Source organism: Nylanderia fulva, unplaced genomic scaffold (genome assembly GCF_048542155.1).
Source record: "Nylanderia fulva isolate GAGA-0341 unplaced genomic scaffold, ASM4854215v1 Scaffold54, whole genome shotgun sequence".
Lineage (NCBI taxonomy): Eukaryota > Metazoa > Arthropoda > Insecta > Hymenoptera > Formicidae > Nylanderia > Nylanderia fulva.
In genome coordinates this window covers 181,511-208,920 of record NW_028190632.1, presented here as the reverse complement: position 1 = coordinate 208,920, position 27,410 = coordinate 181,511, and the positions used below count along the sequence as shown (strand labels likewise).

The window sequence follows — 27,410 nt, the reverse complement described above, 5'->3', positions numbered from 1 at the left end:
TTCCGCGAATGGGTTTGACTAAAATGCGTTTCGCATAGCTCCTCTTCGGGAGAGTAAATGATTTTAGAGGGAATCTCCTCCGTTTCCCAAAATTTTTGAATGAGCTCGTCTAGAGATGGAGCGGCCACACAAGACATAACCGTCGCTTCCTGAAGCGATACTAAATCCAATGACTTTGCCGGGCCTGAAACTATCCAACCTAACGACGTTAACTGCGCCGTAGGGGAACCGGGAGGCCCCCTTTGGATTGGCCCGAGTAGCAATGAACCATAGAGGTCGGCTCCGATTAATACTTCAATATTTTCTTTATTTGACGGATCGGGATCCGCGAGTTCTAAGCCTTTCAGGTGAGGCCAATCGTCGACGGAAAACGCTTGAGTAGCTGCGTAAGCCGTGATCTTTTGATAAATGTATACTGAAATCGGCAGTCGTGATCCAGGACGGAGACACGATTCGAGTAGAAGACTCGTTTGTGCTCGCGCGATGCCAGAGTATTCTTCCCCGAAACCGGTAATGTGTAAATTCGCGCGACGTCGCGTCGGACGTAATCTCTGTGCGAGAGCTTCCGAAATAAAGCTATATGTCGAGCCTTGATCGAAGAGAGCGCGGGCCTGTACAGTTCGTCCTTCAACCGTGTGAAGTCGGACCCGAGCGGTAGCGAGAAGGACGGGAATCGGAGCTTGAGATCGCGCACCTAGAGATACGGTATAATTAGTCGCTACGTTGGTGGAGGCGTCATTAAATGCGTCTTGTGCTTCGCACGCTTTATTTGCCGCGGATTCGTGTCGCGATTTCGTACCTTCTCGATCCGTAGCGTCGGCGATTGCTACGCCGATGTTGTCGCGATGAAGTAATGAATGGTGAGCGCGTTGACAAGAGTTACAGCGCTTCTCACTTGGACAATTTAGCGGAAAATGCCCGGGTCTTAAACAATTGAAGCAGACGCGAGCTTGTCTAGCGAGCTGCCCGCGTTGGTCTAGCGACCGTTTTCGGAAAGTCTGACAAAATGACAGGAAATGATTCCCCTGACAGCAAGGACACTTACGGTCCGTAGTGTTATGAACCGTTGCCTTGATTTTATTCGATTTATCGGAACGCGCGGACAAGCCGGCGGTAGCGCAATTAGTTACAAGAGGCACAAGATCAGATAAGCCGCGAAGACGTTCCGTGATAAATTCGCGAAGTGTTTTAAATGTAGGGTAATCGGTTGACGCGCCTAAACGCAAGTTCCATGCGGTACGAGTACGCGAGCTGAACTTTTGAGTGACGATGTACACAAGCAAGTCGTCCCATTGATCGGTATCTCTGCCTAAATTTGATAATGCCGATAACGACGCGGTTACAGTATCGCGCAACAGCTTTAATTCGGCAGCGTTTTCGGTCTTCATTACAGTGAGACTCGCGAACGCGTGAATATGCGCATGGACTAGAGACCGTGCGTTGTTATACTCATCCAACAAAATCTGCCAAGCTCCAGCGTAGTTCAAGTCAGAAGTCGTGATGTGCTTCAACAGAAGCGCAGCATCCCCGTCCATGAACGACTTCAAATAGTGTAGCTTCTGCGCGTCCGAGAGAGTTTCGTTGGCGCCGACTAAAGCCTGGAAGGTGTCTCGGAAGCTCTCCCACTTGGTCATTTCGCCCTTGAAAATTGGAATGGTGATCCTTGGTAGCGCGAAGGCTGATGACCCGTGACCAGACGGGTGATGGACGCTGATAGAACTCTGATCAGCGTCAGATGGAGTACGTAGCTCCTGTTTGTCGAGTAGGCTTGCTAAGAAATCTTGCGAGTCCTCGAACACCGCTTCAGCTTTGCTAATTTCGTCGTCAGTGAAGTAATCATGTTGGAGATCGTCTTTGTCAGCGACCTGCAGGAGCTCGACGTGCTGCTTACAGCAAGTTTGCCAGTGCTCCCGTAATTGCTCCATGCGAAGCTTAGTCTTCGTAATCGTAAATTTCTCCTTGCCGGCCTTCTTATAATTCACTGCTATCCGAGACATAAATTGAACGGTCGCACGTATCGCGATGAGACCGTTCTCGAAATCCGACATGATTCACGGATATGAACGGTACTGATATTGTATTAATATTAAATCGACGCGTAGAATTCTTTCACTACGGATAGCCACTGACCAAAGCGGAAATTTGAGAAAAAAGTAAGGTCACTGCGAAACGTCGAAAACACGAGGGCCGGCTCTCGCTTTCGTTGGAGCGAGAGAGAGGGTAGGATTTGGCGCGAGACCGCTCGCCGTGTGAGACCGCCCGCCGTGCGAGAGAGAGAAAGCGAGAGAGATAGCGCGCGCACTTCCGGCGCGAAATTCCTCGTTGTATAGTTCAGTGCTGAATTAAACAACGGATCGTTTTTTCGTATCCCGATAACAGCGGGACGCGAGAATGAGCGGACACAGTTTACGCCTACGCGACTTGACACGACACTCTGCAGACACAGTTTTTTCGGCGCATATCCGGCTCAAAGGACCATTAATTCACATGTACACGCCCCTCGAATTAACGTGCTGCGAATCAAACATTAATTAATATAGTTTATATCCGGTTACGGCCACTGTCTCGGAGAGTCCGCGCATTAAGTCGATGTGTAGGAATAAAAAACACAAAACTGCTCCGAATAACAATTAAATCCAAAGTCTTTAATAAAATGTTAATAACTTTGATAATACACGACTATGTTTGACGATCGTTAACGTTTCGTCAACGCTGAATGATAACACAAGAATCGCTGTGTTCGGATCGCTAGTCGAACGAGAACTGAGAGCCTGCTCTCTGCGAGAGTCAGGCACGAAAAACGCCGGAATTTTCACATTCTTACAATATCACGCGTACAGGATCGGGTGATCACGTGTATAATCTGTATCGATACCGAAATCATAACGTGATTCTTGAATGGATATCGAACAAACAACTCGTGGTCAAACACAATCAGCCTACATGCCGAAAAATACAATTTGATTTCTGAACAATACGTAAATAAAATTGTAAGAGAAACAAGTAAAAATTTTATATATCTCTTCTCTTTATTCTCTTTATTCTGGAATTCTATTTTAATAAATTTAAAGAAATAATATTTATAATAATAATTTATAAATTAAATTGATAAGAGAGATAAAATATAATTCTTATTTATATTTTTGTTTTATATTGTTGTAATATTGAATTTAATATTATTTTTACTATTTGAATGTACAATGTGCTCTTATTTATGCATAAATTATTTTCTGTTTTAAGAACTTAGTATTATGTGTATATTTTGTATATATAAATTTTAATTATTTTTGTGATGTGTGTTTAGAATCTCAAAAATATTGATCTATTATACATATTCATATCAAATAAGGTTCTTTTCATTTGTATTAATTGGAAAAAAGCGCATTCATCGAGTTTGAATGCGAGCCATTCTATCAATAAGAATAAATCTGTTTTAAAAAAATCATGAAATTATTCCGACGATGGGAAATAATCGACAAATAAGTACATCTTTATTATAGAAATGACGTATGCGGGGTGCTTAATAAAAAAAATAAAGAAAAATAAGCGTTCAGCAGTCAAGAAGGAAAGAAGAAATATCGGATAAATATTGTAGATTATAAATATTTCTTTCTATAAATACTCGAATAGCTGTTATAATATTTGTCATAGCATATCCGATGTTTGTATAATATTCCCTATGCAAAACGTTTTTTTTCAATATACATATTAATATTTATCCGCTGCTTTATTATTGAACAAATACACCAACAATGATAAGAAAGCATCGAGTCAAAGCTTTCTTATGTTGTTTTAACTTAACAAATGCTACAATGAACAGACTCTTCTCTTACTTTTACTTTTGCAGTAACAATATAATCCGATAGTAATTTCATGTTTTCTTATTTATCTATTTTTATCAAATATCACGTGCATTCCAATACCATTTTAATTGTATCCACTAGTAGTACTGTAGTATACTGTTGGTAACCATAGCGTTTTTATCTTCATTTTTGTTTCCCTTTTTTATTCCTCGAATTTATACCATTTTCTCGTGTAAACAGTGAACCAACGGTTGCAAAAATAAAATCGAATGTTTGTAATACTACTCTGTAATGGCTTCATATAATGGAGCAAAAATGCAGTTTATTTGTTCTTTCTCATTTTGGGAAAAATAAAATATGTTGTATAAGAGTTTTAACAAGGCTCTGTAATATAAATATAAATTTAACGTATAAGACGGGCAACAAGAGCCAAATCGCGGATGACAATGCGTTATCCTAACGAAACTAAATAATTTTTCGTTAGAATTAAATACCGGTGCACAAGGCACCAAATTTTTACTTGGACACGGCCAAGATTTTAAATATGAAATAATCTTATCTTTTGAGATTTAATTTCAATACCCCTTTAACCCCCCTACGGAAAATAAATAAATGAATGCAAGAGAAAAATATAGATCCGAAAATCGCTGAATCGGGAATCGAACCCGAGACCTTTCGCTTGCCGGGCGACTGCTCTTCCAGCTGAGCTATTCAGATCCTTTCGATTCTATACTTTTCTCTGTTATATATATTAATGTATTTTCCGTAGGGGGGTTAAAGGGGTATTGAAATTAAATCTCAAAATATGAGATTATTTCATATTTAAAATCTTGGCCGTGTCCAAGTAAAAATTTGGTGCCTTGTGCACCGGTATTTAATTCTAACGAAAAATTATTTAGTTTCGTTAGGATAACGCATTGTCATCCGCGATTTGGCTCTTGTTGCCCGTCTTATACGTTAAATTTATATTTATATTACAGAGCCTTGTTAAAACTCTTATATTTGATACACGCTGGCTTAAAAAATGCGTTTGTTTACCAACATTAATATATATAACAGAGAAAAGTATAGAATCGAAAGGATCTGAATAGCTCAGCTGGAAGAGCAGTCGCCCGGCAAGCGAAAGGTCTCGGGTTCGATTCCCGATTCAGCGATTTTCGGATCTATATTTTTCTCTTGCATTCATTTATTTATTTTCCGTAGGGGGGTTAAAGGGGTATTGAAATTAAATCTCAAAATATGAGATTATTTCATATTTAAAATCTTGGCCGTGTCCAAGTAAAAATTTGGTGCCTTGTGCACCGGTATTTAATTCTAACGAAAAATTATTTAGTTTCGTTAGGATAACGCATTGTCATCCGCGATTTGGCTCTTGTTGCCCGTCTTATACGTTAAATTTAAAAATATGTTGTATTGTATGTATTTACATTATGAATCACACCCTCGTCTTTTTCGTCGTTTAAAAAATTATATTAAAAAACTTAACTCAAGTTTACACATCTTCTATCTATAATAATTAAGAAATAATGATGAGAAAATCCGTCACAAATAACATTAAACCATTCTCTTTCCAAACGAAGGGTGGATCACGATGACAGATCGGAATTCGGAGGGCGGTAGCTACAATTAAGCCGGAAGTGGGAACGTGGCTACTGCGCGATGGCCGCCAATTCGTAATTCGGCTAGTTAATTTATTTTGCCATCTGGCAGGGTAGAGGGACTGGAAAAATCGGCTCTGGCGACCATCTCTGAGAATAAAACCAGCCGGACTATATCCGTCCTCGCGTTTCCCCGATCCGAAACGATCTTTCGTTCTCTAACAACACGCGACTCTGTAACTTCATTACATCGAATTTAGGGTCCGTAATTTCTGACCGCACGTGACCGTTCTCTTTCAATCAACGAGCTAATCGATATGCGAGTAATCCGTGGATCAACGCGAACCTCGTTTCGCTAAATTTGTCAATGGCCGATTGCGAGACGACATCTTTATAATCAAACCTGTCCAAGCCTTGATAAAGAGTCTTAAAATGAATTGATCGGTATGGCGATGTCAAATAAAATTCGCAGTCGATTCGGGATTTGCACAACGCGCATAATTAGTACTTCCGCATCAATATATTGGATTTTAAACGAGTCAAAATGTCCGATCACCGTACTATACGCGATTAAGCATTGATGTCACTGTGTCGCTAGAATATTCATCGGGTTAATGTTACGATCGATGATGTCTGGTTAAATACGCCTATAAGGTGTCGGCTGTAAAATCAGCTTTCAGGCCTGACGAGCTTTTTGCAAATGCGCCATCATCACCGATGGGAATTGCGCGCGATTAAACGACACTGGAAACCCGAATGCCACTCCATTAATCATTAATCTCAATATCGACGGGCATCCCTGAACGCCTATTTTCTCGGAATTACCGTTGTTCGACATGAATCCTCTCTCACCCTCTTTCCCTCTTCTTCCATCATTCTCATTATACCGCGGAAAATCGTGTATACAAACCAGAAGTACCTTATCGCCGATCGACAAAGCCCCGAGCTGTATCACCCAATTATGCTCGGGAACATTTTAACCGCTTAATTAATTTTGTCGTTCCATTATGCATCTAGTAATCATTAAATTTTTTTCTTCGATCCTATAATCGAACCTATCGACAATAAAACTTTCTCAAACGCAATCGTGAATGATCGATTATTATGCTGTTTAAACCGCTAATTAATTCGTTCTCAGATTGGACAAACATTTGATGAAAATGCAATTTAATTTTATCGCATATAAATAATACTTTTACGCGAGAGACGCTTAATGGAACGACTATATATTCTCGAATAACGACGAACGATCGCATTGGCCGTTTAATCAAACGCATTTAATTTTATACATTTTTCTCTTGTTTTCAGATGATTAAATACGAACGTAAATTAACGCATAGAAGATCCATTGGCTCGGAGAGTCATTGTCGACGTAAAATTTCATGAGTTATCGCATTTATTTCGTTCCCGATCGCAAATAGGCGCGATCGCGCCCTGGGGTCCCTAGACAGGACCAGAAAAAAATCGATTCCACCAGTAGCACCCGCACCAACGGCAACGAGAGAGCGGCATTGCTCATTCGACCTCGGTTCGCTTCGATGGCTCCTGATATTCTCGTGGGATCAGTCTCATCCCCGGTACCACCACCTTTTGGTGGATAGGCAGGCTACGAGAGAGATGAGAGTAAGAGAGAAAGAGCAAATGCGGTGAATAAGCGATAAGAGAGAGAGTGAAATACAAATAGATCTATAGAGGAAGAGAGACTGAGAGAACGAGAGGCAGAGAGGTTGCATAGGCAGATGCAGAAGAAGAGGGGAAGAGAGAGAGAGAAAGAGAGAGAGAGAGAGAGAGAGAGAGAGTGAGTGAGTGAGCGAACCCGTTTGACGTTTCGCGTTTGCCCGACGTACTCCCGCGGGATAGTGGCGGCTTTCGTGCCTGGAATCCGCCACGGGATATCCGCACGAAATGGATATCGTGCACGCTCCACAGGATAACCAGATAGAAAGAGGAAGGGAGAGAAAGAGGGAGATCGGCATGCGGAGAGAACGAGAGAAATGGCAAGGAAAGAACGAGAAAAAGAGAGAGAGAGAGGGAGGAAGCAAAATCGAGAGATCGAAGGACGAGAGAGGCGTATTGCATCGCGGGGGAACGAGTTTACGAAATGCAGGGGGACAAATTGTCTCCTGCCTGCAACGCGCGATATAACGTTTCGGTGGGCAACGAAGAAATTTCGCGAGATGAAATCGCGGGAGAAGAAAGACGTGTGAATACAGTGTTGCACGAGGAAGTGCATTTCGGTGCACGTCGCTGAAAATTAACTCTTTAACGTATACGAAGCATCATATTGAAAACTTTAGAAATCTCTTTACCAACCCTTGGTTTATTGACCAGAGAAAATTATTGTATACGATAGTAGATTAAAAATATTTTTTTAATCTTATTTTCAAATATGCCATCAAAATATCCTTATAAAAAAATAGATGAATCAACAAAAACAGACAGAAAAATTCATTCCGCCCAATTAAAATTTTAATCTTAGAAATCAGTTTAAAGAATTTCAATTTTCTTTCCTTCTTTATCTCTATTTATTTTGTTTCTTATAACTGAATACGCGGAATCTCTACAATGAATTCATAAAATAATGACATACACAGAAAAATTAATTTATCTATGTATTATCTATCTATTATTAATTAATAAATAATATCTAATAAAATTCATTTATTTATATATATTATTTATTTCTAAGAAGAGAAATATCTACAATATTCTGTGTTTGCGATATTAAATCTGAAATGGCTACAGTATGCTAACAGACTTAGTAAATGCTCGTTCACACTTATTCAAACTTTGAGACTTAATTGGCCCTCTAAGCGAGGTGTGTGCATCGTTACATGTGCGGTCAGGACGAACTATTCCGTTCGCGAGCGTTTGCAGTTCGAGCAGGTGCAGTTTGTAAGTTAGCCGGACACCAAATACAACAAAGTACACTTGAGAAACGGCTGTCAAACGTTGGCTTTAATGCCCGCAGCAGCTTGTAGAAGCATCGCCCGTATCGCTCGCCGCTACAAGTTTATTTTACGTTTAACCCCCGCGGTTTATTTTTTAATACCCTGGAAGTCTATGAGCCGCATCCACCGGCCTCGGTTGATTTTAACCGCAGTTTAAGCCTCTACGAGCAGTAGTTATTTTTCACTATGTTTCAATGGAGTTTCTCAAACTCGAAAATGTATGCATTAAAACCGATGCATTTTAACCGCATCCCGTTTTGTTTTTAATTTTAAAAACGAGCGAAATAAACTAATCGAGCTTAAAACTAAAAATAATAGTATAAGATAGTAAAATCCTTTAATAAAGTCTGGTAGCAATTTAAATCAGTAGATTGTGCCGAAAGAATCAAAAACAAAACGCGCTAGGGAAAATATTTTTGCTCGTGTCCGCAGCTGTAAAATAATCAACTTGACGTGAACGAAGTCGAATATTCTAACGATAATAGAAGCTCGCGCGTGTAGCGCTATTCGCTGGAATAATATTTTCAGATCCTTGTTCGCGCGGCTGATCGGGAGTGGTTTCGCCGTCGAGTGGTGTTGTTCACCCCTCGGTAGTATAAAACCACCATCTGTCACTGACCGAAGGACTTACCCTCTTCTGCCGCCCCAATGCTGAAGGAGCTCGTCGATTCTACTTCTTCGTGCTGTTTCTTTCGAAGCACCTTCTGATCGTTCTCGACAAATTTCGGCCGCCCTAATGCGCGCGGGACGATAGACCACCCTGGGAGACGCGGAATGACGTTTTATGCACGGTTCGAGGGTACGGGAAGGCAAGTCCGGGGTTAGATCGACGAAGAAAGCGGAAAGTAGTCTGCAGCAAAAACGCAAATCTCGCGCGCGCTCCCGCTGCTTGCGCTAAAAGTAAATGGACTCGATTTCGCACCCTCTTTCCCGAGAGTCAATCAAATATCTATTTGTGGAAACGACAAGTAGACATAAACGTACGCTTAACGTTTAAAAATGGAAATGTCGAAATGTCTTATTTATTCACGATATATCACGAATCTGGTAAAAATGTTCTCAAAGATTACGTTTATAAAATCACGATTATAATAAAATGAAGAAAATTATATATATATTTGTTTACATTATATGCATGAATTAAAGTTATTATTCTTCGACATCTGTGTAGTTGTATTGTTGTGCATATAACAATAAAAATAGTAAAAAAAAGAAACACTCTAAAACACTACGTAAAATTTCATGCTAACAATAATCTATTGAAAAAAATTTTTTTTTTGTTTTTCGTGTGATAACACAATAATACGCCATGATCGAATTTCAAGTGTTAAAGGTGTCAGAGGGTTCCGAAAGTAAATACAGATGTCCATTTTCAGTCTTCCGAAAATTTATCCCTTGCGGACACAGTGGTTATCGTTTGTAGTACGAGCGAATTCTCCATAAGTTCGAAACATTGTTTAGAGTTATTTCACAAACGATAAATTCGAAACTTAAATATTACAATTACAAGTAATTAGAGAAACGATTTGCTGTATGAAACTGATATTACTTTTTTTATTTTTGATTATTTTATTCTTATCCACGTATAATTATAATGTACTGTATAGTGCATTTAAAATATTTTATATTTTTGAAATCTGTTTGTAACGTTGTTTAATTAATTTAATTTTGTCTATAATTCAACTTATTTATAATTAATATTTTTTCGAAAATATGCTAACGTAATATTAAATCAACACGAATGATAAACTCGGGATTCGAGCAAGAAATTAGCACATTATTATGCCGTGTATTCGATTTCGATTTCTCGTAATGACGGTGCTAAGTTAACGGAGGTGAAGACTGAAAAGAAAATAACGCACGTATAGAGGGGTGAATATACCCTGTACCTTCAGTGATTACCGAACGATCAATAAGCCTATCCATATACGCACACCATGGTATAGACGACACCACGGTACTCACGACATCACCGTCGGACTTGATCGATAATAATGACGCTCGGATATTTCTTAGATGCACTTATTCATTTCGATCGACGTAACGTGAAATTTATGACACACTATGCTATTAGAACCGCGCCGCCGTCAGGCCATCAATAATAATCAAGAACTGACTGACCACGGGCGCCAATTAAATAACGTATCTACCCAATTTATCATGCGCCCGTAAAAGCATCCGTTTGAGAACGCCTTCTTTTTATCGAAATTCATCTTTGTGTCGGCGCCTAGACGCAGGGACATTAGCGGCGCAGTATCATGATCAATGTTGATATAACGCGATATTAATTTTGTAAGATCATCTATCCATGCGGAAAGTTGCACTGCTAAATAGCTCATTAAATTTCTTCAGAGAACTTAAATTCGAATTAAAGTTTATGGACAAAAATTTATCAAAGAATTTGAAAACAAAAATCTTCAATTTATATAATCGCGTGCGTTATCTCGCATCGTATATTTCATTTTAATACTTTAGGTCTCTCTGATTTATTCACCTGCATACAAATTACCATTTCACTTAATCAAGAACAATTTCCATTTTTGTATAAGTGTGCGTGCGTGTAAAAAAAGGATGTTAAAAAGGATTAATTACAAGGCATGCCAGATAGAGCAAAAAAATATCGCGACAACAATTCTGCGAGTAAACGTGACAAAATGGAAACCATGTGCCAAGCGTGTGTAAAAGCAGTCGTTTAAAATTGCATACACGACGTATCACGCATCGATAACTGTTCATTGCGTTCCCGCGAATGAAAAAGAAAATCGAAAGTGCATAAGGCGGCAATCGCTCACCGCGGTGAATATGATATACCGGCAATTGAAATTACTTTTCGCCGGGAAGGAAGGAAAATTGCCGGAACCGAATCCTTTTGACCTAGTTCGCGCGGCAACGACGCGAGCGTAAAAAGCTATGCTGGTTAAGGGTTAATAATGGAGCAACCCCGTTGAACTAGAAACTCGACTCTTAACTCGTGACGCAACGTAATCACGTTTCTCCGCGAGAACGCGGACATAGCGGTAGTTTGAAAAAGGTAGCGGGAAAAGGAGAGAAGGAGAAGTATGCGCACGTTGAGAGATGTATACGTATACCGAGTTGGCGTTATGAAAAATTGAGAGAAAGCAAATAATCCGGCAGCTTACATGGGCTCAAACATGGAGGACAAGAGGGTCGTAAGCAGAACGCGAGGTGCACAAAGAAAGTCATCTATGTCCAATCTATGTACGTAGTTTCTTACGTCGCATTGGCCAGAGTAAACGCGAAAAAGATGTTTCCACGTTTCGTGTTTACGTGCAGCAAAATGCAGAAAATACATCCCGCGGATGTCAAACACTTTTTCGGCTCTCCAAAAATAATATCTCTTATTCGGCTCTCTCTCTCTATATATATATAATAAGTAAGAAAGGGACTTACCTTGATTCATTTTAAATGAGATCATTGAAATATTTTAAGCGCTCTGTTGTGATACATCTTTCGTGCATCATTAAATTAAATGTAATACAATATGTATTCGGTTTATATACGTATTTACGTCCAACATTAGTTACGCAAAATTAGTGACGTATTTAAGCCAGTAAATTTCAGTAATTCTGCTGGTATAATATATTCTGTAATAAATCCCTTGACTGACGCTATTATGCAACAACAAAGTTGATATTGCGGCTCAGTTAATTTTAATTTAAATGTTTCACTCCGTAATATTTGAGTTGTACGTTTCTAATGTATAGCTTTATCTCGTCGACACATATACGTATACAATAAACACATATACATAAAATATATTACTTTGGTCAGCTTTTCTGAGCTTTCTGATAACAAACATCGTCACTTGTGAGTAAATATGACACAAACTATAAATCGCGCGCAACAATAATCTTTTTATTCTCTCTCTCTCTTCTGCAAAAATATTATCGCTTTATGGAACTTCTTCTCCGGAAGTTTCAGAAAGATGGAGAGAGCGAAAAAGAGAGAGAAACCTCGTTTGATTTCTTCGCGCGCAATAATCCTACATGATAGCTCTAGGCCAGCATTGAGATAACCTGTAGCCACGTATATGTATGTACCTACATCCCGGCTATGTGCGCGAGTTTATGTACGCATACACAGGGGCTTGTACTCCCGTATTAGCATGTCGTATACTCCCGTATACACGTGCGTATACGATATACACGAACTCAATAAGGTTATAACCCGTTTGCGCAATATTTCACGTCAGATTATGTAGTGCCTTTGCAAAGTGTCGGATGGTTATCGATATCAATACATACGGCCGAGCGCATATATATAGATTCTCAGACGAGACACGATAGAAATAGAAACTACATCTGGACGAACAGCACGAACTTCATCTATACAAGTACCTCCGATTGGCAGGCTGTTCACCCAGTTAAAGAGATATAAGTTCTTTTGCGTCATATGAATAAAATATTCCCGATCAAAATGTCTTCGGTCTAAAGAGCGGAATGATTGAGAATGCATCAAAAATATATAGTTCGGATATATATAGTTGATCGATAATGAATAATTTCCAGTCTTGTAATAATTCAAGTCTCTTATTATACGCTTTGGCACGGTTAACATTTTTTTCACACGCGCGATCAACGTACGTATGCAAATGAACGAATGTACGATTAAAAAGCAGGCGACAAAAGCGATTACGAAAATTCCGATGTCACTGCGCGCACAGCGGCTCGGTAAAATTATTCCACTTACCATGGAAATTGTTAACTCCACCACCGCGTTGCGCTTTATCGCACTGGACGCAATTAGAACGTACGTGTATTTATCTTATGTACATCAACCCACCAGCATCACCGGGCGCTTTTGACCCTGTGAACAAAAAAAAAAGGGAGAATGAAATATCAGTCACCGAGATTTTCGCTCTTTAAAGCGAAGAATCGCACACGGCGTGCCGGAGAAACGCAATTTTTCATGTCGGATTACGGGGAGAAGAAAGGAAGAGAAAGAGGCAACATATAGAGAATAAAAGTGGAGACGGAAAAGAGAGAGTGATGAAGAAAGAGGGATGGAAAAAGAGTGGAAAGAGAGAAAGAGAGAGAAAAATGGCGAGAAAGACATATTTTACGAGGAAGAGTGGGTCACGCGTCGCCATCGATATCGACATCTCGTTGTTAGCCTCGCTTATCGAACGATCCGGCCGGAATAACGTCGATTGAACTGGCAAAAGAATCGCGCGGTTTATAATTCAGCGACATTTCGTGCCGATATTCCGTCAGCTGATCTTTCCGGCTCATTCGTGGTATAGAAGAAAAACCGGAGGAGAGAAAATAAACGCGATTTCCCCCGGAATCTATCAAACTGGAATGATATAGAAAAGATCTCTGCGAAATTTCCGAAACATTAATATCGACTAATTTAACAACCGCAAGAACAAAATAAAAAAAAGTGTAACGCGCTTATCGAAAAGCGTCATTTACACAAACGATATCACGATGCAGTTCTCGTTGCAATACCAGGCGTTTGTGCTCCATTAAGCCTTTTCCTACTAAATATTCTTGCTATAGTCGAGTAGGTAGCAATCACATTCAACGAACACGAGAAAGCTTCTATAGGAACACAGTTTAAATCTAGAATTTTCGAGTACATTTTTAGACTATCTAACACAGGAAGGATCTTTTAAATCGCCGAACGCTCAAATCGATGGATTTCTTTCGCTGCTCCGAGAAGTAGATTATAAGATACTTTCTTTTTCCGACAACCTCCGTACTGGACCATCCCGCATCCGAGCGAAAGGAGGATGTAACCCGAAAACAGGATTTACAGACGCGTCCGGAGGCGCGCGCGCGGTTAAACTTCCGGCGACGGCATAAACTTCCCGGCACCGCAAGAAAGCAAATAATATTTTCCGTGCACGGGGAACGAGGGGGCAAAAGGACGACGTGGAGAAACAGCTGCCGCTCCTGCGTCCTCCCTGGAAGACAGTTCGACGAGTTCGTCCTTGCACGTCCCAGCGCGTCGTCTCTCTTCGCTGTCCTCACCGTGTACGGTAAATCGAAGCGAGAGGGTCGTTGATTCGATTAGAACTTAGTTCCTTCTTGCACACGGTGGACCCCCGGCGGCGTGTAGCGGTGGCCTCGAGTTTCCTTATTCTGATCCACACAGCCGAAATGCGCCCTGGGAATTCGCGACGACGAGAATTCCGCGGTGAGAAAACCCCGGAAAAATGCCCGCGCGCGCGGAAAACTCACTCGCAAAAGTCTTGTTCGACTTGATAGTCATCGGCGGATCTCATCTCTGAAAACCGAGCTCGTCGTTTCAACGTTTTGCACCCGCGTAAAACGGAAGGGGGTTGAGAGAAGGCTTTCGCCTCGAAATTGTGTGTGTATTTCGGCGGTGACTCCAGAAAATAGCAGCAGGAAGCGAGAACAGCAGATGCCAGGAAACGCAGTGATTCGGGGGATTCAAGCCGTGCAAGCCAGAGCATCCGAAAATGCGCGAGAAGTACTATATCGTTCTCCATTTCGAAAGCTTCGGAGCTTCCGACAATTCGAAGAAGCTGCGAGAAAACTATATAAGTTAAATATTTGAAGATTCGAAGCGTCCCGTTCGAAAATGTAAAAATTCGCCCGATCGAACATTCTATTATCCGGAAATTAAAGATTTCGAAAGGAAATAGAAAATTGCGTGATAACGTACTATATAGTATTCGTAATTTGAAAAAAAAGATCAAAAGTTCAAATATTCTATATGTATATTCACTTGATAATCTGAAAAGAAACTAAAAAGATGCAGGATACATATATTTAAAATCGGAATATTGTATAATTCGATACAGTCGAACTGAACGCGACGTCAAATTATCAGAACGCCATTATCGGAGCATTCGTTTTACCTCGAAGAGCGGAATGCGCAATTGTGTCGATTTCGATAGCAAACTTCTGAATCGAGGCCGAATAGTCGATCGAGACCAAGGACAGACAGGGGCGGCGCACTTACGCCTGGAAAACGATTTATGCAGTAAGTGCTGATCCGTAGCAGCTACAGAGACGTAAGCTTATTCTGGAACACATTTCCCATTTGCATACGAAATGTATCCTCGGTTAAGCTGTTTGAGCTGCAGCTAACGGAATCACAATGACCCGAGGACATCTCGGGAAACAGCGACGAGTACTCGAGGTACAAGCGCACGCTCCGGGTTTGTCAAAATATTAATTATATGCCACGGAGCAGTGGCCGTAGGTAGATTTTCGTCTGTGTGCGGATAGACGGCGGTAACCGAGGCTTTTTACTACGCAACAAACTATTTCGTTTTCGCGGTTTCCTTTCAAAGAAATGTCGACCGCCACTCCGTGCCGACCCATTCGTGCTCTCTATTGTAAGGGTCTCGATATGAAACAATACGGGACGCACATACATAACGACGGAAAAAAGAAAACTCTCCATACCGAAGTTCCATATGCGCGATACTTTTGTAGCACTAGCGTTGAATATATTGGGAACAATGTTATACTAAAATGCGTTAATCCTATATAGTGTAGGACCACTATTGCACAGCATTTTTTATATGAGCTTTTTCACAAAAAGATATTATGATATTTATATTTTATTAATATATTTTGTTTTTCCGATATTTCACTTTCCGAGAAAAAGAAAATTGATAAAATTTTTATTATTAATATTAACAATACCACAAAAAGGGTATTTTAATATTTAAAAATAATAATTGAAATGCAAATCTCTAGATTTAATGTTTTTTCCATATATATATATATATATATATGTTCACATGGTAACGATTAATTAAGTAAAAAAATATTAAACAATTATAAAGCAAGTGCTCTTTAATCGAATTTCGGGAAAATGAAATTTTCTTAAAAAATCTCTAAAATTCTTTACGTATGTTTTAAGCACGCTGACATTCGATCGAATCAAAACCACGCCAAGCGATATACACCATCGCGCTTGAAATCTAGAAGCGAGAGAGGCAGCGTCTGTGAGCTCTCTCGAAGCTTTCCCTAGAAAACGATTCCCTGGGGCGTTGTTCTCCAGGACTTCCCATCGCCGTCCTTTGCAACGAACCTCCAGCATCTAACCTCCGTCTAACTCTTCTTCCCTACCATGGATCTCGCCACATCCCCTAAAGCTGTCCCTTTTCCATTCTGACTACCCTTGTAACCGTCATCGTCATCGTCGTCATCCCTAACATTACTATATTTACGTCCGAGCATCTTACGTTGTCATGCTTTTATGCTACTCTCGAGATCATCTTGCTATCGTCTCCCGGTTTCTTCAAGAAGAAAAATACTCCTAGAGGGTGCACTGGCAGAATTCTCCGAAACCGCGATAGCGATATTACGAGGATATACAAAGCAGGAACAAAGGAACATTCTTTTCAATAAAGCACGTAATTTTCAATAAAGCAGTTATTTCAATAGGCTCTCAAGGCGCTACTCGCATTTCTGCGATGTAGAAGTAAACGCGAATACAAATACGCGCAAGTTACTATGCCAAATATGTATAATATAAAAAAAATATAATATATATACTTCAATAATATATATATATATATATATATATATATATATATATGTATATAGAAATATAAGTATATATTATACATTTGACAATTTGCATCATATTTTTCGAAGAAATAATTTAAAAAAATATTAATGAAGATATTAAAATAGAATACTTTTTCATAATCGAAATTATGATATGTCTATGAGCTATATCACGTCAGTCGTATTGAATGCATTAATATTTCGCGTCGGGAAAATTAATTGTCGAGATTCGACTGCACGTTTCTCATGCAAATGCTCACATCTCTCGTTCTCGTACACCGTAACTATTACCGCTATTATGATCCTTTCTATCGTCATCCCACGGTTACTTTTCCATTACAGCGCGGCGCCGGATGGCCGGAAGAAGTCATTTTTCGAATGAGAATTGTCGCGGCGCGCTCATAACTCACTTATCAAAACTGCTGAATCGAGAATATGCGGTGGTCCGACGAAATCGCGACTAGACGGACGAGCGAAAAAATGGCGATATCGCGTATGAAAACCCAACGGGTCCATGCTTGTGCGTGCTTGCGTTCGCACGCACAGTATTCGGTCACGAAACGCCGAAACGTCTCGTCGGCAATTGACAGGTGACGTGTGGACATGTAACAGAAAAAAAAAACAATCGGGACGCAACCGTGATGAGAACCGTGTCGACTCTCGATCGCAGGTAACATAACAACGGGACAGGTGCAACAACGATGGAATAATAACTCGACACAACAATGACGTGGAAACGCGCGAGATGTAGTCGCGTGACTGAACGCGTGCACGCATATATATATATATATATATATATATATATATATATATAAAACCAGGTATCTATATATATATATATATACACGAATATACGTAGGTATAATACAAACGCGTGGGTGTTCGGCCAGAAAAAGAAAGCATTACATTTCCATTTATTTATTATTCATACGCTGTAGTCTTTCCCTTTCTGTCTCTTGCCCTTTTTGTACCTTGGATTTCCTTTAATCATCCTTTTCCCTCGCCACAATTAATCGTCCCTAGTACTCTCGTTGTCTTATTCCTAACGCACGCGAGGTGGTGCAACGAACCCATCGTGGAACCACATCGCTACCTTAAGTCGTGCGTGATGTCTACCTGCCTAAAATAATGATTACTGATAGGCCTCGTTGCTATTAGGTGGATTACGAGGGGGCTGCACGCACGCATGTTCGACGATAACAATCGCGCGATTCTTACAAGAATGAACTCGACATATAATTTTCCAAAAACCGAGGGATACCTGGTTTTATATCAAACAGATTGCAAGTCGCCTGTGCACATATACATACATATATTGAAACTAAAAAACATGCTATAAAATTGTTTTCTGAGGGAAGAAAAACCGCTATGATCGCGTATACCATATACAAATCTGTAGTATATGTGGTAAAATCAAAATAGAAAAATAAAACATACAAAGATACGTGAGAAAAAGATGTAACAACTATTTTTACATAAAATCCGTCCGTTTCGACGGCTCGTTTCACATGTCACCACAGTTTTAAAAGCCACGATAGTGGCCATGAGTAAAGCTAACCTTGTTGCGTAAACAAAAAGCCAATTTTATCGGGCGATAAATGCCACATGGAAGGTCTGTTAATTTTCTGCGCGCCTCGTAACATCGGCTTTTGTCAATATTCCCACAAGCTGTGGCGTTAACTTGGTTGACTTCGAATGTTTAATTCGTTAATATGAGATTGGAAAGATATACATATATATTAAACGCTGACAGTGTGCTCTGCGTATACACAACTTATTGAAAAACTAATTATACTAATAAATAATAATAATTAAATTAAAGATTAATTAAAGACCTCGGTGCTACTTACAACGGTGTAATTTTATCGAATTGTAAATTGAAAAAAGAAACGCGAGAAGTTGCAACTTTCGCAACGTAATGTTCCTCTCGTTTTCTTTGCTGTAAGAATGGTTTCTCTATGTGCGGCAGCCATGCAATAGCGGTAGCCATCACCGCACAATAATAATAATCGTAAATAACAGCCATAAAGGATCGTCCTGGGTAATGGACGGCGATAACTTTGTCGAAAGTGTATCTGGATGGGAAACGAGTGAGGCCCGCTGATGGAAAAGTGCGAATAAATAAGGGCGAAGAAAGACAGAAACAAACAAAAATAAGAGGGGAAAAAATAAGAGAAAAATACATATAAATGAAAGTAGATCAAAGAAATTAGAGACTGATAAATATAGTTATTAATCTCAACCCCCCCCCCCCCCCCCCATTACATCGCGAGTGAATAAGATTCATAAAGTCTCCATTTTCGATGATCGGAGAATCGTTAATTGTAGATGAAATTACAGGCGACGTAAATTAGGTAATGAGTAATTGCATCCTCTGTATCACTAAAGTTAATCGTCAAATACTGTGCGACCGGCCCGGCCAATGGAATTTAATGCATAGTGACGCTTTCGGGAAACCTGTCCAAAGCGCGCACGCGCTCACGCGCGTTTAATTAAGCGACACTATAATATGCGATATTGGAAAATATAATAGGACCTAACTCAATCTCTCATATAATATGCACGTAATAAAATTTAACGTTGCGCGGTCTGCGCATGACACCAAATAAAATGTAACAAGTAAATAATAAATGTTAATGCCGGTGCAGCGCATTATGATCATAATATGTTATACAACAATAATATATTAATCTCATATATTATCAATGCGATAACATTTGTAGTGCCCTATAGTTCATCAAAGTTACTCCTCACATTTGTAACATGTGCATTATATTCCCTAATGTGACATTAATTCGACACTATTATTTCCTATTTGTTCATACGTACACAATACCGAGTGTCATAAGCGAAATATATGTATACCAAATAATATAAACTTTTAATTCGAATAAATAACAAATGATAAAGTTTCAATATTAGTTCTTTCAAGATTTTTTATTTAAAAATTCTTTTCTATAGATTTAAGATTCTAAATGTCTTTTTTTCTGAATTTTGGTCCTAAGAATAATTCACGAATGTACGCAATGTACAAATACGTCTCATAGATGCATCCATGCGAAACGAGCCCATTTTCCATCATAGTAAAGCGGCTGCCTGTACAAATGTATACACAAACATGCAGAAACGTATCGCGAGCGCAAAACCGTGAAATGCGTGGTCGATTTCTGCGAGTGCGATATTCGCACAGGATCGCCGACTGGTTTGACTATCGGTGCTCGATGCACGCAGTTCACTGATCCCGATTGATTCAAAAGATATACAACAAAGCTATACGCACGTTAAGAGAAACCCATGCTCTCTAGGCAAACCGTATTATTTTACATTCTGGACCATTAGCCAGGCGTAATAAAAATATTTTTACGTATGAATTATATATATATATACTAATTGCGATAGAGCAACTTTGGCCTCCTGTTATCCCTTCGGTGAATATGTTGAAAATTTTTCGACTCGGAATACGAATAGCTCCAATTGATTTCAACAACGCATATTCCCGCGAGATGTTCGTCGCGTAAAAAAACATGTATCGACTGTATAAACTCACGCTTGTACGAAAATATGGACGGATTGTATTTTTTTAACCCGATGAAAAGTTCTCTCTGCATTGACAATAACTAACATTATTAAAATTTCACTCCTCTCTCTCTCTCTCTCTCTCTCTCTCTTTGTATAGCCAATCGTTTATATTATTATTTTCACTCGTATAATTATACATAAACTGTTATTACGTACAATTATATGACAAATATATATGTACAATTTCAACCTTTACGAGTTTGCTTTGAAAATGAATTTGCAGTTTAATTTAATATCAATCTCTTCCAAAACCTGGCATTTAACATGCATGTGCATATATTTAATAATACATATTATGAAAAATATATGAATGCGCGCAATCGCGATTTTATTATAAATAAAATAACTAGCATCTTCGCGATGAAAGATGAGTCACAGCGCGCACAAGCGCACGCAAAAACGTTGGGGTTCAGGTTTATTACAAATTAGTTCCGATAACATGGAGAGCCGAGCTGTTGCTTGTTTCTCATCCGGTTGCTTGTACACCGTAAACTCATCTCGTGGTTATTAAGGGACGATCGGCGTCTGCGGCGGGCCGAAACTTCGCGAAACTCCTTAACGAGACGTAACAAGGTCCATTCTTTACGGCGCTTCCGTGCAGCTCGTCGGTAAATGACGCAAATGCGCGCGCTTGTAATTCGGGAAAACCTGGCGAATAACTAAACAAAGCCGGCGTAGACTCCGCACAAAGCCTCGGTGAATTACGCGTGTGCGAGTAATTATACGGAAGAACCGTTCTGTCCGCTGAGTACGCTTTTTTTTGTTGTCGCGTTGGTCCCCGAAACAATGGACACCGCATCGTATCGCGCGTTCATCGTGGAAAAAAAAGATTATGCGCATCGCACACACGGTGTATCGGGAATTGTGATGTTATGCGGCGCGAATTGTCGTGGCAGGTTGATTGCCGTCGGCGACAAAATTGAATTTACACGGTTCCGCGGCGCATATACTATATTACCGCTCTTTCGCGAAACTATCTGAAGCATTTGCGCTTCCTCTTCGCAGGCGAGAAATTGCTCGCGCTTTCTCGCGACTCTCGTATATAACAATCAGAATTATGTACGCCCAATGAAATGACTGTCGCGAATTCGAAAGACCGCCCATGAATATTCACGGATAACAAAAGATTTCGAACGTAATAGATCTACGATGAAATAAGAAAAATCTCGCGAGCGAAGAAAACTTTTGCCTGATATATTCGCGATACGTCCAGACTTCGCTAAAGCTGCAAGCGAGAAAAGTTTTTTTTTCCCCCACGGACATCAGCCGCGTCCGTGTTATCACCTGCCAATTTATCAGGCTAAAGCGGTGACCTCTGTCTACTCATCACTTTTTTTCCTGCGTCCGTGCAAACTGTCGCAATAAAATGGCTCGTAAACTCGGCGCGAATATCCGCCGTTGGCTTGTCAGCCTCTTCACGGCGTCGACCAAATGGGGATTTCCTGTGTCCGTTGCGCAAATACACGGACAATACAAATACCACTTTAGTATTGTCGGATATGTACATAATCTCACAAACGTAAAAATGGATCGCAACAAAAATTCCAATTGACGCATATGTCGTCTCTTTTTTACGAATTTAAGTCTTCGATTATATCTTTGCAACAGCATCAAATTGAAAATCACAAGTCGCCGAAAATATTATTTTTAATAGAGTAACATCAATTAAGTATTTGAAAAAAATTTTTATTATATTTTTCTAATAATTACATGTGTCTTTAAGCGTAAGTTTGTTTCAAACATTTGACAACTACATCCTTTTACTAAAACACGATACGATACGATTCTTTCGAAAAATGCATCTGCGGTAAAAGGAAAGCATTTACCATGTTGAGTATGTATATACAGTGTAGAATAGACACCTGCCACAAAGGAGATAAATTCAGACGTGTGCGAATTCGGTTAGCAGGGCGAATCAGTAGGGTGCATGAATGGACAAAGAGCGCGGAAGGGCATAGCGTAATGCGATAGAAGCAGCATAGTAGGACACATAGATAGGTGTAGGAAGCGACACTACGCGATAAGAAGTCGCGGAAACAGCGGAAAGAGTGACGGAGATGGCAAGGAACGATAGATTCGAAGTGCGAACGTGATGTGAAGGAATAAAAAAGGAAGAATGTAAGAAAGATCGACATTGATGGAAGGAAGAGCGGGAAGGAAGGATAAGAAATTCCGACTCTCTATATCTATATACGCAGCTTGTGAAAAATGGAACAGGTTCGCGATAGCCGCTGTTTTTAGTCACCCGATCGAGAAAATTTTCAACGTAAAACGACTTGAACTTTTGGCAGTAAAAAAGTAAATCTTATTAAAAATGCAGTTAATTACGAAGTTTCGTGAATATTTTCGCAGCTTGTACTCAAGTTTGTGTTTTTTTTTCTACCGGAGTTTTGACAACTAAAGCAGAAAAAAATTAATGCCTTAATTTCATGTTCTAATTCACTGAGATCGACAAAAAATTGAACGAATTCGCTTTTCCGTGATATCAATAAATTCTAGTCTCGTCACGTACGTGTTTTAGCCTGGAAAAGGGACTTTTCGACTTGATTTCGCATCACGATTCGTTCGCGGCTATTTCACGTTAATCTTTCGGTCATCTAATTTTACACGCAGGAGCGCATGAAATATTTCTACTTTTCTAGATTGGACTATTTATTTTTAAATACTTGATTTTAATTATTAAAAATTTTTAAATTTAAATTTAAATTAAAAATAACTGTTTAATTTCTTTATAACATTTTTTATACAATCCCAGTAAGCAAGAAATATTTAATCAACATTTTAAAATGTTAATTTTATATAAATTTTCTAAACGTTATGATATAAAATATTTTATAAATAAGTTTAAAATATTATTAATAAATATTTTCAAAAATATTTTAACTAATGTTTTATAAATGTTTTAAAAATATTATTTAATAACATATTGCTCTCATAATATTAATAAAATATTTTAAAAACGTTAATTTCAACATTACCGAAACCTCTAAATCGATGTTAAAGTTTGTTCATAATGATGTTGCATACAATGTTAAAAACTACATACTTGACAACAATAATAACGTTATAGCAATGATTTTTTGTTTACTGGGATTAAATCAATATAATTTAAAATTTAAAAGCATGTATGTATATTTTATATAAAATAATAAAAAAATATCTTCAAAATTAGTGGGCAAAATATTTAGATAATTAAATAATTAATTAATGAAATGATTCTATTTCTATTTTGGAATTTCTTATCGATTGCTCCTCTTCGTGATTTTTCGACCAGCTCGTACCTTTAATCCGATCCTGTTTGCACGTGCGGTAAAACATATATTCTCGTAGTCGAACATTGAAAAATCGCGGCCGTCAATCTGTAGCCGTGTGAATTTTTCGAAAGAAATCAAACGTCGTCCCTGGCAACCTGACTCAAGCAGTATGAGCAGAATACTAATTCCAAATGAAACAACCCGTCTAAACTGGTATCATTCAGACTACTGATTTCCTGAATATTGAAGCAATCAATAGTATGCAAATACTCCATCGCAAAGGAAAGTGAGACGACGAATCTATGGAACTACTACTTAGCATCTGAGAAATTGCAAGACCCGAATCGTCTCCGATCGCATTAGCGATTTCTGTTTAACATCGATCCCTTTCCCGACGATGTTAAACGATCCTTTGTGTAATTTCCGCGAATTGGTATTAAGCAGCTCCGTCAATTCAAGCTAAGCAAATACTTTCTTAGTGCGGGACTCATTTTGACGGGTGACAAATCACGACGTCCCCAGAATTAATAACCGAGCGCTGAATTCTCTAATGGGATCAAATTAACTATGACATTTAGCATCTTGTTCACCGAAGGTAGTACCGAAAGAAAAAAAACCGAGTGATAGTAGATGGCGTGGCTTCACAAACCTGCTTCCAGGCCTTTCACAGTCCTGCCGAGTAACAAATGCAAGGCAAATAAGGTAGATGGAAGGAGAGAATGGTGGAAGTTTAATGCTCGGGTCCTTGGCAGTCGAAATAAATTAAACACAATCTTACACCGTGCTCTTCTGCTTAGTTCTGCTCGGTACTTTGGTTGTTGCCTGGATATCCCGAATTTCGTCTTCGTCTCCGTAGATATTTATTCAGCCTCCTCGCCCCGGCTTTCGCCAGCATCTTTGCCTCACTCCGTAGCTTCCGACGCCTTTGTAAATTAATAAGACTGGGCAAACACGCAAAGGAAGAGAGGCAAGATGCCTCGCTTCTTCGCCGCGGAACCTTCGCGCGAGGATTAACGAAGGAAACGAAGCTAAGCGCATTCGCTCTCGCTTGCGAAAAAGTACGTGCAAACATCTCGCGAAGGTGCGACCTTTAAGGTCACCTTCATTTATTCACAGCTGAGCTTCCAAACGGCACGTCGCGGCCGCAAACGCGCGACCGACTCCTCGGAAAAGAGAATTTCGTCGTGCGAGAAGGGAATCCGCTGATAAATATTAGCTATCATGAGTTGCGGTTCGAATATATTAGCGCGAACTCTCGAAGAATCCCTTAAGGCTACGATCTCTACTGTCGACATAAGTCTAGAGCGTAAGTTTTAGACGTAAATCTAACAAAACGATTTTACGAACATCAATAAGTCAATATTTCTCTCTTGGCACCCTCGTGGCAAATCGAGACATTCAAATATTCACACAATCTAATATTCACAATATAAAATTTTTCTCTTAACCCATAGATAATTTTCGCGCTGAAATTCCGTTATTCGCTTTCGTCCGCAATTTCCTGAGCGCGAATCGAGGATTTCTAGACTCCGGGATGACGTGCGCGTATTACTCTCCAACTGTATGATTAAATTCTCAAAAGCAGCGTGTGTGTCTCCGATGTGACAGGACGATTCGACGTCTATTCGAGGCGCAGACACAGTATAGAATGCAGAAGGAGACTTCTATGGTGGATGGCTGCACACACGTAGGTGTGCAAAAGCAACCTCGAAGATGCAACCGAACGTAACTATCCTAATTCTCGAGAAGTCGATGCGTCGCCAGGGTTAACGAAGCACCCTATACAATGGATGTTTCTAAATCGAGTTACCTATCGTTCTCGTACAATTTCTCAATTTCATCATTAAGACAAGGTCGCGGTGCTCCAGTTCGTTATTTAATCAAGCTAATTTTCAGCCTATGCCGAATCATTTGCTGGTAAAATAATTATGACCGATACATACATATGAAAACTGATGTCGTCATTACGAAATTGAAATTAACGAGCACTGCAGATTAAAAAGATGTTTCTATCTACTGCTTAATTCACTATGCTGATTGCTGCTGCAAAGTCGCAAGAAGAAATTAACGCACGAAAGAAAAACGTAAAAACTCGAACGTATAATTAAAGCTGTCTACTTCGTACGAGCTAAATAGATGATTGAAAATGTAGAACCGGTGGTAACCGCCACTGTGTACTGTTACAATACATGTACTCCTTACACGTAGCAACCACGGGATACGTGTAAAGCATAGGAGAGAAACGCTCGACGGCAAATATTTAAACACAGAAGCAATGATTACACGATGACAAGGGGTATAGTCTTGCCGTCTGATTGCAATAGTTCGAAGTCAATATTTATGCAATACACAAGCAAGATGATAATTGAAAAATATTTTGAAACCTTTTGAAAGAATTATAAAGTAGATGTTTAGTTAGTTATAAAGTAGATGTTAGTAGAAATTTGATACTATGCAATATACGAATAAATTTTAATTAATTACTTTATCAATTTCTTTGAAAATAAAAAATATAATTTTTAATGGTATATATGTAAAATTATATATGAATAAACCGTCTATAAAGAGATATTTATTAATTGTTGTTATACAAAGATGTGTATAATATTATTTGAATAACAGAGAGAGAAAAAAAGATGCTGCATCATCATTCTTGTTTATAATAAATTCAAATTAGCGAAAATATGATATCTATCAGAAAAATTAGAATTGATGCAAATATAATTTATGTATATATGTAAATCGTTACACGATTCGAGTATCAATTTTCTTCCCGACTTGATTAGATGAATACGTGATAATCACTTTATCATTCATTGTTATGTTCTTTATTTCAGTTGTGTAAAATTGTGAATGGTACTCATGCGTTGCAAATGAAGTAACAAGCGCTCCATCGGAAACCATTTAGGTATCGCTCAAGCGACCGCACTCCTGAAATACCAAGAATAATAGTCCATCGAAAATCAATTATCGGCTCTAGCATTCTCTTCTACGTCGTTTAAAAAATCGCATTCATTATCCTTGGCAAGGATCGCGCAGCGAAATTTCAAAGATGATTATTCAAATTCTTTTGACATTATCAATCGATAATTCGTGTTGCCTGCATTAGAATTTCATCAATTTAAAATTCAGTATAAACAGGGGAGAAAAATTGTCACAATTGTTAAATAAATTGATCAAAACTCGTCACGATAAATACTGCATATTTTACGTCCACTTTTTTTTAGGCACATTGAAATAAAACTTCGTAAAACTGACGTCGTTAGTGGAAAATGTTTACAAAAAATTCTCATCCGCATGCACAACGTATATAGTCTTCGTATCCTCACTAAAAACATGATTTGTGCTCGCGGCTATTTATTGTTATTCTTCTTGTCAGTATACGTTCTTGCAGAGAGAGAAACGAGCATTGTTACTTTACCGTGATTTTGCGCGCGTGCGTAACTTTCGCGACTTTCTTTCTCTTTCGTTGCTCTCTTCGACCACGCACGTACATGTCAGCAGAAAAAAGACCGCGCAGATACTACACGCGATTCAGGTGTTCTTACGGAAACACTTCGCAAGAGCACAATCTTCCGAAATAAGCTTCTGATGTACAGTAAAAATACTTGTCACGTCTTGGAATTTTTCCATTGATGTGTCCGTGACGAGAGATAATAAAAAGTTTTAAATTATATTTTAAGCAACGATAAATAATTGAAAAACT

The 27,410-nt window shown here is 39.1% G+C and overlaps 1 long non-coding RNA gene across 1 annotated transcript in view; it reads right to left on the bottom strand.

The window, feature by feature from the left end:
* Window positions 1-27,410, bottom strand: part of LOC146721153 (uncharacterized) — a 72,794-nt gene that overhangs the window by 38,391 nt on the left and 6,993 nt on the right. The window contains exon 2 of the long non-coding RNA XR_014925774.1: window positions 13,063-13,179. This is a non-coding gene — a long non-coding RNA (uncharacterized LOC146721153). The remainder of the gene's footprint in view (window positions 1-13,062; window positions 13,180-27,410) is intronic.